The sequence below is a fragment of the Leptodactylus fuscus genome, chromosome 9 (assembly GCF_031893055.1).
Source record: "Leptodactylus fuscus isolate aLepFus1 chromosome 9, aLepFus1.hap2, whole genome shotgun sequence".
Lineage (NCBI taxonomy): Eukaryota > Metazoa > Chordata > Amphibia > Anura > Leptodactylidae > Leptodactylus > Leptodactylus fuscus.
In genome coordinates, this window is record NC_134273.1 from 2,038,488 (window position 1) to 2,054,093 (window position 15,606).

The window sequence follows — 15,606 nt, forward strand, 5'->3', positions numbered from 1 at the left end:
AGTATACAGTATCACACAGGATAGGATTAGATACACGGCTCAGTATACAGTGTCACACAGGATAGGATTAGATACACGGCTCAGTATACAGTATCACACAGGATAGGATTAGATACAGCTCAGTATACAGTATCACACAGGATAGGATTAGATACAGCTCAGTATACAGTATCACACAGGATAGGATTAGATACAGCTCAGTATACAGTATCACACAGGATAGGATTAGATACAGCTCAGTATACAGTATCACACAGGATAGGATTAGATACAGCTCAGTATACAGTATCACACAGGATAGGATTAGATACACAGCTCAGTATACAGTATCACACAGGATAGGATTAGATACAGCTCAGTATACAGTATCACACAGGATAGGATTAGATACACGGCTCAGTATACAGTATCACAAAGGATAAGATTAGATTCACAGCTCAGTATACAGTATCACAGGGTATAGGATTAGATACACGGCTCAGTATACAGTATCACACAAGATAGGATTAGATACACGGCTCAGTATACAGTAATCACACAGGATAGGATTAGATACACGGCTCAGTATACAGTATCACACAGGAGAGGATTAGATACACAGCTCAGTATACAGTATCACACAGGATAGGATTAGATACAGCTCAGTATACAGTATCACACAGGATAGGATTAGATACAGCTCAGTATACAGTATCACACAGGATAGGATTAGATACAGCTCAGTATACAGTATCACACAAGATAGGATTAGATACACAGCTCAGTATACAGTGTCACACAGGATAGGATTAGATACAGCTCAGTATACAGTATCACACAAGATAGGATTAGATACACAGCTCAGTATACAGTATCACACAGGATAGGATTAGATACAGCTCAGTATACAGTATCACACAGGATAGGATTAGATACACGGCTCAGTATACAGTATCACACAGGATAGGATTAGATACACGGCTCAGTATACAGTATCACACAGGATAGGATTAGATACACAGCTCAGTATACAGTATCACACAGGATAGGATTAGATACAGCTCAGTATACAGTATCACACAGGATAGGATTAGATACACAGCTCAGTATACAGTATCACACAGGATAGGATTAGATACACAGCTCAGTATACTGTATCACACAGGATAGGATTAGATACAGCTCAGTATACAGTATCACACAGGATAGGATTAGATACAGCTCAGTATACAGTATCACACAGGATAGGATTAGATACACAGCTCAGTATACAGTATCACACAGGATAGGATTAGATACAGCTCAGTATACAGTATCACACAGGATAGGATTAGATACACAGCTCAGTATACAGTATCACACAGGATAGGATTAGATACAGCTCAGTATACAGTATCACACAGGATAGGATGAGATACACGGCTCAGTATACAGTGTCACACAGAGATAGGATTAGATACACGGCTCAGTATACAGTATCACACAGGATAGGATTAGATACAGCTCAGTATACAGTATCACACAGGATAGGATTAGATACACAGCTCAGTATACAGTATCACACAGGATAGGATTAGATACACAGCTCAGTATACAGTATCACACAGGATAGGATTAGATACACAGCTCAGTATACAGTATCACACAGGATAGGATTAGATACAGCTCAGTATACAGTATCACACAGGATAGGATTAGATACACAGATCAGTATACAGTATCACACAGGATAGGATTAGATACACAGCTCAGTATACAGTATCACACAGGATAGGATTAGATACAGCTCAGTATACAGTATCACACAGGATAGGATTAGATACACAGCTCAGTATACAGTATCACAAAGGATAAGATTAGATTCACAGCTCAGTATACAGTATCACACAGGATAGGATTAGATACACGGCTCAGTATACAGTATCACACAGGATAGGATTAGATACAGCTCAGTATACAGTATCACACAGGATAGGATTAGATTACAGCTCAGTATACAGTATCACACAGGATAGGATTAGATACAGCTCAGTATACAGTATCACACAAGATAGGATTAGATACACAGCTCAGTATACAGTGTCACACAGGATAGGATTAGATACAGCTCAGTATACAGTATCACACAAGATAGGATTAGATACACAGCTCAGTATACAGTATCACACAGGATAGGATTAGATACAGCTCAGTATACAGTATCACACAGGATAGGATTAGATACAGCTCAGTATACAGTATCACACAGGATAGGATTAGATACAGCTCAGTATACAGTATCACACAAGATAGGATTAGATACACAGCTCAGTATACAGTATCACACAGGATAGGATTAGATACAGCTCAGTATACAGTATCACACAAGATAGGATTAGATACACAGCTCAGTATACAGTGTCACACAGGATAGGATTAGATACAGCTCAGTATACAGTATCACACAGGATAGGATTAGATACAGCTCAGTATACAGTATCACACAGGATAGGATTAGATACACAGCTCAGTATACAGTATCACACAGGGTAGGATTAGATACACGGCTCAGTATACAGTATCACACAGGATAGGATTAGATACAGCTCAGTATACAGTATCACACAGGATAGGATTAGATACACAGCTCAGTATACAGTATCACACAGGATAGGATTAGATACACAGCTCAGTATACAGTATCACACAGGAGAGGATTAGATACACAGCTCAGTATACAGTATCACACAGGATAGGATTAGATACACAGCTCAGTATACAGTATCACACAGGATAGGATTAGATACAGCTCAGTATACAGTATCACACAGGATAGGATTAGATACAGCTCAGTATACAGTATCACACAGGACAGGATTAGATACACAGCTCAGTATCACACAGGATAGGATTAGATACAGCTCAGTATACAGTATCACACAGGAGAGGATTAGATACACAGCTCAGTATACAGTATCACACAGGATAGGATTAGATACACGGCTCAGTATACAGTATCACACAGGATAGGATTAGATACAGCTCAGTATACAGTATCACACAGGATAGGATTAGATACACAGCTCAGTATACTGTATCACACAGGATAGGATTAGATACACAGCTCAGTATACAGTATCGCACAGGATAGGATTAGATACAGCTCAGTATACAGTATCACACAGGATAGGATTAGATACAGCTCAGTATACAGTATCACACAGGATAGGATTAGATACACAGCTCAGCATACAGTATCACACAGGATAGGATTAGATACACAGCTCAGTATCACACAGGATAGGATTAGATACAGCTCAGTATACAGTATCACACAGGAGAGGATTAGATACACAGCTCAGTATACAGTATCACACAGGATAGGATTAGATACACAGCTCAGCATACAGTATCACACAGGATAGGATTAGATACAGCTCAGTATACAGTATCACACAGGACAGGATTAGATACACAGCTCAGTATCACACAGGATAGGATTAGATACAGCTCAGTATACAGTATCACACAGGAGAGGATTAGATACACAGCTCAGTATACAGTATCACACAGGATAGGATTAGATACAGCTCAGTATACAGTATCACACAGGATAGGATTAGATACAGCTCAGTATACAGTATCACACAGGATAGGATTAGATACAGCTCAGTATACAGTATCACACAGGATAGGATTAGATACAGCTCAGTATACAGTATCACACAGGATAGGATTAGATACAGCTCAGTATACAGTATCACACAGGATAGGATTAGATACACAGCTCAGTATACAGTATCACACAGGATAGGATTAGATACACAGCTCAGTATACAGTATCACACAGGATAGGATTAGATACACGGCTCAGTATACAGTGTCACACAGGATAGGATTAGATACACAGCTCAGTATACAGTATCACACAGGATAGGATTAGATACAGCTCAGTATACAGTAATCACACAGGATAGGATTAGATACAGCTCAGTATACAGTATCACACAGGACAGGATTAGATACACAGCTCAGTATCACACAGGATAGGATTAGATACAGCTCAGTATACAGTATCACACAGGAGAGGATTAGATACACAGCTCAGTATACAGTATCACACAGGATAGGATTAGGTACACGGCTCAGTATACAGTATCACACAGGATAGGATTAGATACAGCTCAGTATACAGTATCACACAGGATAGGATTAGATACACAGCTCAGTATACTGTATCACACAGGATAGGATTAGATACACAGCTCAGTATACAGTATCGCACAGGATAGGATTAGATACAGCTCAGTATACAGTATCACACAGGATAGGATTAGATACAGCTCAGTATACAGTATCACACAGGATAGAATTAGATACACAGCTCAGTATACAGTATCACACAGGATAGGATTAGATACAGCTCAGTATACAGTATCACACAGGATAGGATTAGATACACAGCTCAGCATACAGTATCACACAGGATAGGATTAGATACACAGCTCAGTATCACACAGGATAGGATTAGATACAGCTCAGTATACAGTATCACACAGGAGAGGATTAGATACACAGCTCAGTATACAGTATCACACAGGATAGGATTAGATACACAGCTCAGCATACAGTATCACACAGGATAGGATTAGATACAGCTCAGTATACAGTATAACAGGATAGGATTAGATACACAGCTCAGTATACAGTATCACACAGGATAGGATTAGATACACAGCTCAGTATACAGTATCACACAGGATAGGATTAGATACAGCTCAGTATACAGTATCACACAGGATAGGATTAGATACACAGCTCAGTATACAGTATCACACAGGATAGGATTAGATACACAGCTCAGTATACAGTATCACACAGGATAGGATTAGATACACAGCTCAGTATACAGTATCACACAGGATGGGATTAGATACAGCTCAGTATACAGTATCACACAGGATAGGATTAGATACACAGCTCAGTATCACACAGGATAGGATTAGATACAGCTCAGTATACAGTATCACACAGGAGAGGATTAGATACACAGCTCAGTATACAGTATCACACAGGATAGTATTAGATACAGCTCAGTATACAGTATCACACAGGATAGGATTAGATACACAGCTCAGTATACAGCATCACACAGGATAGGATTAGATACAGCTCAGTATACAGTATCACACAGGATAGGATTAGATACAGCTCAGTATACAGTATCACACAGGATAGGATTAGATACACGGCTCAGTATACAGTATCACACAGGATAGGATTAGATACACAGCTCAGTATACAGTATCACACAGGATAGGATTAGATACACAGCTCAGTATACAGTATCACACAGGATAGGATTAGATACAGCTCAGTATACAGTATCACACAGGATAGGATTAGATACAGCTCAGTATACAGTATCACACAGGATAGGATTAGATACACAGCTCAGTATACAGTATCACACAGGATAGGATTAGATACACAGCTCAGTATACAGTATCACACAGGATAGGATTAGATACACAGCTCAGTATACAGCATCACACAGGATAGGATTAGATACAGCTCAGTATACAGTATCACACAGGATAGGATTAGATACAGCTCAGTATACAGTATCACACAGGATAGGATTAGATACACAGCTCAGTATCACACAGGATAGGATTAGATACACAGCTCAGTATACAGTATCACACAGGATAGGATTAGATACACAGCTCAGTATACAGTATCACACAGGATAGTATTAGATACAGCTCAGTATACAGTATCACACAGGATAGGATTAGATACACAGCTCAGTATACAGCATCACACAGGATAGGATTAGATACAGCTCAGTATACAGTATCACACAGGATAGGATTAGATACAGCTCAGTATACAGTATCACACAGGATAGGATTAGATACACGGCTCAGTATACAGTATCACACAGGATAGGATTAGATACACAGCTCAGTATACAGTATCACACAGGATAGGATTAGATACACAGCTCAGTATACAGTATCACACAGGATAGGATTAGATACAGCTCAGTATACAGTATCACACAGGATAGGATTAGATACAGCTCAGTATACAGTATCACACAGGATAGGATTAGATACACAGCTCAGTATACAGTATCACACAGGATAGGATTAGATACACAGCTCAGTATACAGTATCACACAGGATAGGATTAGATACACAGCTCAGTATACAGCATCACACAGGATAGGATTAGATACAGCTCAGTATACAGTATCACACAGGATAGGATTAGATACAGCTCAGTATACAGTATCACACAGGATAGGATTAGATACACAGCTCAGTATACAGTATCACACAGGATAGGATTAGATACAGCTCAGTATACAGTATCACACAGGATAGGATTAGATACAGCTCAGCAGACATCGGTGTGTTCCATCGCAGTGTCCGGGGCTCGGGGTGTTTTTGGGCCACCTGTACCTTCCTCCTCTTCCTCTTCTTCTTTTCTTGGCACTTTTTGTTAGACTTCATGTGGCAGGCTACAATGGCCGTTTTGTCCGCTGCCCCCCGGGCCGCGCGACATGAATGTCGCCCATTGATCCAGGCTCGGCTGCAATGTGATCTATTTGCTGCTGCAGCCACAGATGCCCAAACACCTGCAGCCCCCGCGGACCCCCAGGACAGAGGCTCCTGTGATACTGGGGGGGGGGGGGGTCCGCACTCACACCAACATTCACTAAATCTGGAGCAAAACCACGAGTAAAGGCTCTTCAGTCATTATCTGTTCCTGGGAAAGTTGAGTGAAAACCAATATGGACATATCAGGGGCTGCCATCCAGCTCGCCGAGGCTCCTGAGAGGAAGGAGTGGGTGGGGTCTCACCTTGTAACCTGCAGGTTTGCCATTTAGGAGTCAGTGACAGTTGGGTGCAGTGATAGGAGAGGTCACCCAGATTTCCCAGACTCCTGAGTAACAATCCTGCTGCAGTAATGAGAGTCTCTCCGGATATTAACCCCGAACATTCCCAGGACATGGACTGAATGCAAATCCAGGAAAGGGAAGCGCTCGCCCCAGTTATTGTCCGCAGGGGGAGACGCCCCAAAAAACTATTTCCTCTTCTAGTTTGTGTCTAAAGATGAAACTAATTCCTCCGCCTGGAAGAAATGTTCTCAGCATCGCCCCCGCCCATAACGCCTCAGTAATATGTGGGGGGGGTCTGCTGACTAGGACCTTATAGTCAGTAGTTATGGGTGGGGGGGGGGCTGTGTATTATATTCAGTAGTTATGGGGGGGGGGGGCTGTGTATTATATTCAGTAGTTATGGGTGGGGGGGGGGGGCTGTGTATTATATACAGTAGTTATGGGGGGGGCTGTGTATTATATTCAGTAGTTATGGGGGGGGCTGTGTATTATATTCAGTAGTTATGGGGGGGGCTGTGTATTATATTCAGTAGTTATGGGGGGGGCTGTGTATTATATTCAGTAGTTATGGGGGGGGGCTGTGTATTATATTCAGTAGTTATGGGGGGGGGCTGTGTATTATATTCAGTAGTTATGGGGGGGCTGTGTATTATATTCAGTAGTTAGGGGGGGGCTGTGTATTATATTCAGTAGTTATGGGGGGGGCTGTGTATTATATTCAGTAGTTGGGGGGGGGCTGTGTATTATATTCAGTAGTTATGGGGGGGGGCTGTGTATTATATTCAGTAGTTATGGGGGGGGGCTGTGTATTATATTCAGTAGTTAGGGGGGGGGCTGTGTATTATATTCAGTAGTTATGGGGGGGCTGTGTATTATATTCAGTAGTTATGGGGGGGCTGTGTATTATATTCAGTAGTTAGGGGGGGGCTGTGTATTATATTCAGTAGTTATGGGGGGCTGTGTATTATATTCAGTAGTTATGGGGGGGGCTGTGTATTATATTCAGTAGTTAGGGGGGGGGCTGTGTATTATATTCAGTAGTTATGGGGGGGGGGCTGTGTATTATATTCAGTAGTTATGGGGGGGGGCTGTGTATTATATTCAGTAGTTATGGGGGGGGCTGTGTATTATATTCAGTAGTTATGGGGGGGGCTGTGTATTATATTCAGTAGTTAGGGGGGGGGCTGTGTATTATATTCAGTAGTTGGGGGGGGGGCTGTGTATTATATTCAGTAGTTATGGGGGGGGGGCTGTGTATTATATTCAGTAGTTATGGGGGGGGGCTGTGTATTATATTCAGTAGTTAGGGGGGGGGCTGTGTATTATATTCAGTAGTTATGGGGGGGCTGTGTATTATATTCAGTAGTTATGGGGGGGCTGTGTATTATATTCAGTAGTTAGGGGGGGGCTGTGTATTATATTCAGTAGTTATGGGGGGGCTGTGTATTATATTCAGTAGTTATGGGGGGGGCTGTGTATTATATTCAGTAGTTAGGGGGGGGCTGTGTATTATATTCAGTAGTTATGGGGGGGGGGCTGTGTATTATATTCAGTAGTTATGGGGGGGGGGCTGTGTATTATATTCAGTAGTTATGGGGGGGGCTGTGTATTATATTCAGTAGTTATGGGGGGGGGCTGTGTATTATATTCAGTAGTTAGGGGGGGGGCTGTGTATTATATTCAGTAGTTATGGGGGGGGGCTGTGTATTCTAATTGTTAATGATGATGTGACTCTGTGTTTCCTGAGTCCTAACAGCAGCACAATCTGGGGATGAGGGAATGCTACTCCAGTGCTTAAAGGGATCCTATCATTAAAACGCTATTTTTTTGTCCCTAACACATCCTTAAGAAAGCCTCTTCTTCTCCGACCTTTAGACGTCTTCTCCGCGCCGCCGTTTGCTATATAATCCGGTTTTTATTGCTATGCAAATGAGTTCTCTCGCAGCACTGGGGGCGGTCCCAATACTGCGAGAGAACTCTCCAGTGCCGCCTCCATCTTCTTCAGGAATAGGCTCTCCTCACGTCTTCTTCCAGCAGCGGCTTCAAACCTCTAGGCCTATGGCAAAGCCGCCTGCGCATGCCTGCCGGCCACATGAAAATGGCCGCTTAAACAGTATTGTAAGCGGCCATATTCTTGTGGCCGGCGGGCATGCGCAGTCGGCTACCCAAGGCCTAGAAGCTTGAAGCCACTGCTGGAAGAAGACGCAAGGAGAGCCCGTTCCTAAAGAAGATGGAGGAGGCGCTGGAGATTAATTAGGAGGTTCTCCGATCTTCTGAAGGGCCGCGCACACAAGGTAAATGTGGAGACTCCTTATTACATCCAGTGGATGGAGATGGAGATCACCTGGTGGGTATTAGCCCGAGAGGGCACCTGAGGGTTAAACCAAGGAAGGAATCTGAGCTGGACCCTATCGGAAAAACTATCTGGATCTTCAGAAGAAAAGCCTGCGAGTGACCAACTCAGAGAAGAGAGGAGGGTCTGAAAGCCGGAGACTGAAGATCCATCTCCTCCAATGGTTCATACGGGGACTGAGGACAGATCCTGGAAAGGAGCTCCAACCACTGGCCGAAGTCTCATAGAAGCCTTAAGACATCTGGAAGGGCTTCTGCGACCATCGTCTGTAGGGCTGAAACCTGGACCGGGGAAAGGTCCTGACCCAAACCGTCCTGAAGAGACTTAGAATTACTCCCATGGAAGATTCAGACTATTCATGTCCTGTCTGCAGCGCCTTGAAGACTTCCCCTATCCTTAGGTCGCTCTTATTGGTGCAGGGAAGGCTCTTCAGGCTCCTGACAGTCCTCGAGAGTCCCATAGGGACCGACCAACCTTCAGGCTGAATCTCCTCAGATCCTGGAACTTCCGAGTGCCCGAGAAACTGGAATAGGGGAAAGCAAAAAACACAACGGGGGAGGGGAGGGGTCTCCTGTGCCCTCTTATAGGGGTGTCGTCCTGCAATTAATTATGGTAATTAGAAATTCTGTGGCAGAAATACCCCATATTGTGCTGCAAGTGGGACGTAAGGTAATCAGCAGTTATGGGGGGGTCTGTCCGTTATAATCAGCAGTTATGGGGGGTCTGTCCGTTATAATCAGCAGTTATGGGGGGTCTGTCCGTTATAATCAGTAGTTATGGGGGGTCTGTCCGTTATAATCAGTAGTTATGGGGGGTCTGTCCGTTATAATCAGTAGTTATGGGGGGGTCTGTCCGTTATAATCAGTAGTTATGGGGGTCTGTCCGTTATAATCAGTAGTTATGGGGGGTCTGTCCGTTATAATCAGTAGTTATGGGGGGGTCTGTCCGTTATAATCAGTAGTTATGGGGGGTCTGTCCGTTATAATCAGTAGTTATGGGGGTCTGTCCGTTATAATCAGTAGTTATGGGGGGGTCTGTCCGTTATAATCAGTAGTTATGGGGGTCTGTCCGTTATAATCAGTAGTTATGGGGGGGTCTGTCCGTTATAATCAGCAGTTATGGGGGGTCTGTCCGTTATAATCAGCAGTTATGGGGGGTCTGTCCGTTATAATCAGTAGTTATGGGGGGTCTGTCCGTTATAATCAGTAGTTATGGGGGGTCTGTCCGTTATAATCAGTAGTTATGGGGGTCTGTCAGTTATAATCAGTAGTTATGGGGGGTCTGTCCGTTATAATCAGTAGTTATGGGGGGTCTGTCAGTTATAATCAGTAGTTATGGGGGGTCTGTCCGTTATAATCAGTAGTTATGGGGGTCTGTCCGTTATAATCAGTAGTTATGGGGGGTCTGTCCGTTATAATCAGCAGTTATGGGGGTCTGTCCGTTATAATCAGCAGTTATGGGGGGTCTGTCTGTTATAATCAGTAGTTATGGGGGGTCTGTCCGTTATAATCAGTAGTTATGGGGGGTCTGTCCGTTATAATCAGCAGTTATGGGGGTCTGTCCGTTATAATCAGCAGTTATGGGGGTCTGTCCGTTATAATCAGTAGTTATGGGGGGTCTGTCCGTTATAATCAGTAGTTATGGGGGGTCTGTCCGTTATAATCAGCAGTTATGGGGGTCTGTCCGTTATAATCAGCAGTTATGGGGGTCTGTCCGTTATAATCAGCAGTTATGGGGGGTCTGTCCGTTATAATCAGTAGTTATGGGGGGTCTGTCTGTTATAATCAGTAGTTATGGGGGGTCTGTCCGTTATAATCAGCAGTTATGGGGGGTCTGTCTGTTATAATCAGCAGTTATGGGGGGTCTGTCCGTTATAATCAGCAGTTATGGGGGTCTGTCCGTTATAATCAGTAGTTATGGGGGGTCTGTCCGTTATAATCAGCAGTTATGGGGGTCTGTCCGTTATAATCAGCAGTTATGGGGGTCTGTCCGTTATAATCAGCAGTTATGGGGGGTCTGTCCGTTATAATCAGTAGTTATGGGGGGTCTGTCTGTTATAATCAGTAGTTATGGGGGGTCTGTCCGTTATAATCAGCAGTTATGGGGGGTCTGTCTGTTATAATCAGCAGTTATGGGGGGTCTGTCCGTTATAATCAGCAGTTATGGGGGTCTGTCCGTTATAATCAGTAGTTATGGGGGGTCTGTCCGTTATAATCAGCAGTTATGGGGGGTCTGTCCGTTATAATCAGTAGTTATGGGGGTCTGTCCGTTATAATCAGCAGTTATGGGGGTCTGTCCGTTATAATCAGCAGTTATGGGGGGTCTGTCCGTTATAATCAGTAGTTATGGGGGGTCTGTCTGTTATAATCAGTAGTTATGGGGGGTCTGTCCGTTATAATCAGCAGTTATGGGGGGTCTGTCTGTTATAATCAGCAGTTATGGGGGGTCTGTCCGTTATAATCAGCAGTTATGGGGGTCTGTCCGTTATAATCAGCAGTTATGGGGGGTCTGTCCGTTATAATCAGTAGTTATGGGGGGTCTGTCCGTTATAATCAGCAGTTTTAACCCTTTCATGTGGTTGTCTCTTTATTCCCCTCCATACAGATAGATTACAGACATATTACGGTGCGAACAGGCGAGAGAGAGAGAGAGAGAGAGAGAGTGCAAGGATATGTGAGAGGAGCGGCCATGACAGGGCGGAGCCATCACTATCACACTGCATAGCAACCAATCACACTGCATAGCAACCAATCACACTGCATAGCAACCAATCACACTGCATAGCAACCAATCACACTGCATAGCAACCAATCACATAGCAACCAATCACACCGCATAGCAACCAATCACACTGCATAGCAACCAATCACACTGCATAGCAACCAATCACACTGCATAGCAACCAATCACACTGCATAGCAACCAATCACATAGCAACCAATCACATCACATAGCAACCAATCACACTGCATAGCAACCAATCACATAGCAACCAATCACATCACATAGCAACCAATCACACTGCATAGCAACCAATCACATCACATAGCAACCAATCACATAGCAACCAATCACATCACATAGCAACCAATCACATCACATAGCAACCAATCACATCACATAGCAACCAATCACATAGCAACCAATCATATCACATAGCAACCAATCACATAGCAACCAATCACACCACATAGCAACCAATCATATCACATAGCAACCAATCACATAGCAACCAATCACATAGCAACCAATCACACCACATAGCAACCAATCACATCACATAGCAACCAATCACACCACATAGCAACCAATCACATCACATAGCAACCAATCACATCACATAGCAACCAATCACACCACATAGCAACCAATCACACCACATAGCAACCAATCACATCACATAGCAACCAATCACACCACATAGCAACCAATCACATCACATAGCAACCAATCACACCACATAGCAACCAATCATATCACATAGCAACCAATCACATCACATAGCAACCAATCACACCACATAGCAACCAATCACACCACATAGCAACCAATCATATCACATAGCAACCAATCACACCACATAGCAACCAATCACACCACATAGCAACCAATCACACCACATAGCAACCAATCACACCACATAGCAACCAATCATATCACATAGCAACCAATCACATCACATAGCAACCAATCACACCACATAGCAACCAATCACACCACATAGCAACCAATCATATCACATAGCAACCAATCACACCACATAGCAACCAATCACACCACATAGCAACCAATCACACCACATAGCAACCAATCACACCACATAGCAACCAATCATATCACATAGCAACCAATCACATCACATAGCAACCAATCACACCACATAGCAACCAATCACATCACATAGCAACCAATCACACCACATAGCAACCAATCACACCACATAGCAACCAATCATATCACATAGCAACCAATCACATCACATAGCAACCAATCACACCACATAGCAACCAATCATATCACATAGCAACCAATCACATCACATAGCAACCAATCACATCACATAGCAACCAATCACATCACATAGCAACCAATCACACCACATAGCAACCAATCACACCACATAGCAACCAATCACATCACATAGCAACCAATCACACCACATAGCAACCAATCACATCACATAGCAACCAATCACACCACATAGCAACCAATCATATCACATAGCAACCAATCACATCACATAGCAACCAATCACACCACATAGCAACCAATCACACCACATAGCAACCAATCATATCACATAGCAACCAATCACACCACATAGCAACCAATCACACCACATAGCAACCAATCACACCACATAGCAACCAATCACACCACATAGCAACCAATCATATCACATAGCAACCAATCACATCACATAGCAACCAATCACACCACATAGCAACCAATCATATCACATAGCAACCAATCACATAGCAACCAATCACATAGCAACCAATCATATCACATAGCAACCAATCACATCACATAGCAACCAATCACACTGCATAGCAACCAATCACATAGCAACCAATCACATCACATAGCAACCAATCACACTGCATAGCAACCAATCACATCACATAGCAACCAATCACATAGCAACCAATCACATAGCAACCAATCACATCACATAGCAACCAATCACATCACATAGCAACCAATCACATCACATAGCAACCAATCACATCACATAGCAACCAATCACATAGCAACCAATCACACCACATAGCAACCAATCATATCACATAGCAACCAATCACATCACATAGCAACCAATCACATAGCAACCAATCACATAGCAACCAATCACATAGCAACCAATCACACCACATAGCAACCAATCATATCACATAGCAACCAATCACATCACATAGCAACCAATCACATAGCAACCAATCACACCACATAGCAACCAATCACACCACATAGCAACCAATCATATCACATAGCAACCAATCACATAGCAACCAATCACATAACAACCAATCACACCACATAGCAACCAATCACACCACATAGCAACCAATCATATCACATAGCAACCAATCACATCACATAGCAACCAATCACATCACATAGCAACCAATCACACTACATAGCAACCAATCACACCACATAGCAACCAATCACACCACATAGCAACCAATCATATCACATAGCAACCAATCACATCACATAGCAACCAATCACACCACATAGCAACCAATCATATCACATAGCAACCAATCACATCACATAGCAACCAATCACATAGCAACCAATCACACCACATAGCAACCAATCATATCACATAGCAACCAATCACATAGCAACCAATCACACCACATAGCAACCAATCATATCACATAGCAACCAATCATATCACATAGCAACCAATCATATCACATAGCAACCAATCACATCACATAGCAACCAATCACACCACATAGCAACCAATCACACCACATAGCAACCAATCATATCACATAGCAACCAATCACACCACATAGCAACCAATCATATCACATAGCAACCAATCACACCACATAGCAACCAATCATATCACATAGCAACCAATCACATCACATAGCAACCAATCACACCACATAGCAACCAATCACACCACATAGCAACCAATCATATCACATAGCAACCAATCACACCACATAGCAACCAATCACACCACATAGCAACCAATCACATAGCAACCAATCACACCACATAGCAACCAATCATATCACATAGCAACCAATCACATCACATAGCAACCAATCACACCACATAGCAACCAATCACACCACATAGCAACCAATCATATCACATAGCAACCAATCATATCACATAGCAACCAATCACACCACATAGCAACCAATCACACCACATAGCAACCAATCATATCACATAGCAACCAATCACACCACATAGCAACCAATCATATCACATAGCAACCAATCACATCACATAGCAACCAATCACACCACATAGCAACCAATCACACCACATAGCAACCAATCACACCACATAGCAACCAATCATATCACATAGCAACCAATCACACCACATAGCAACCAATCACACCACATAGCAACCAATCACATCACATAGCAACCAATCACATCACATAGCAACCAATCACACCACATAGCAACCAATCGCATCACATAACAACCAATCACATCACATAGCAACCAATCATATCACATAACAACCAATCACACCACATAGCAACCAATCACATCACATAACAACCAATCACATCACATAGCAACCAATCGCATCACATAACAACCAATCACATCACATAGCAACCAATCATATCACATAACAACCAATCACACCACATAGCAACCAATCACA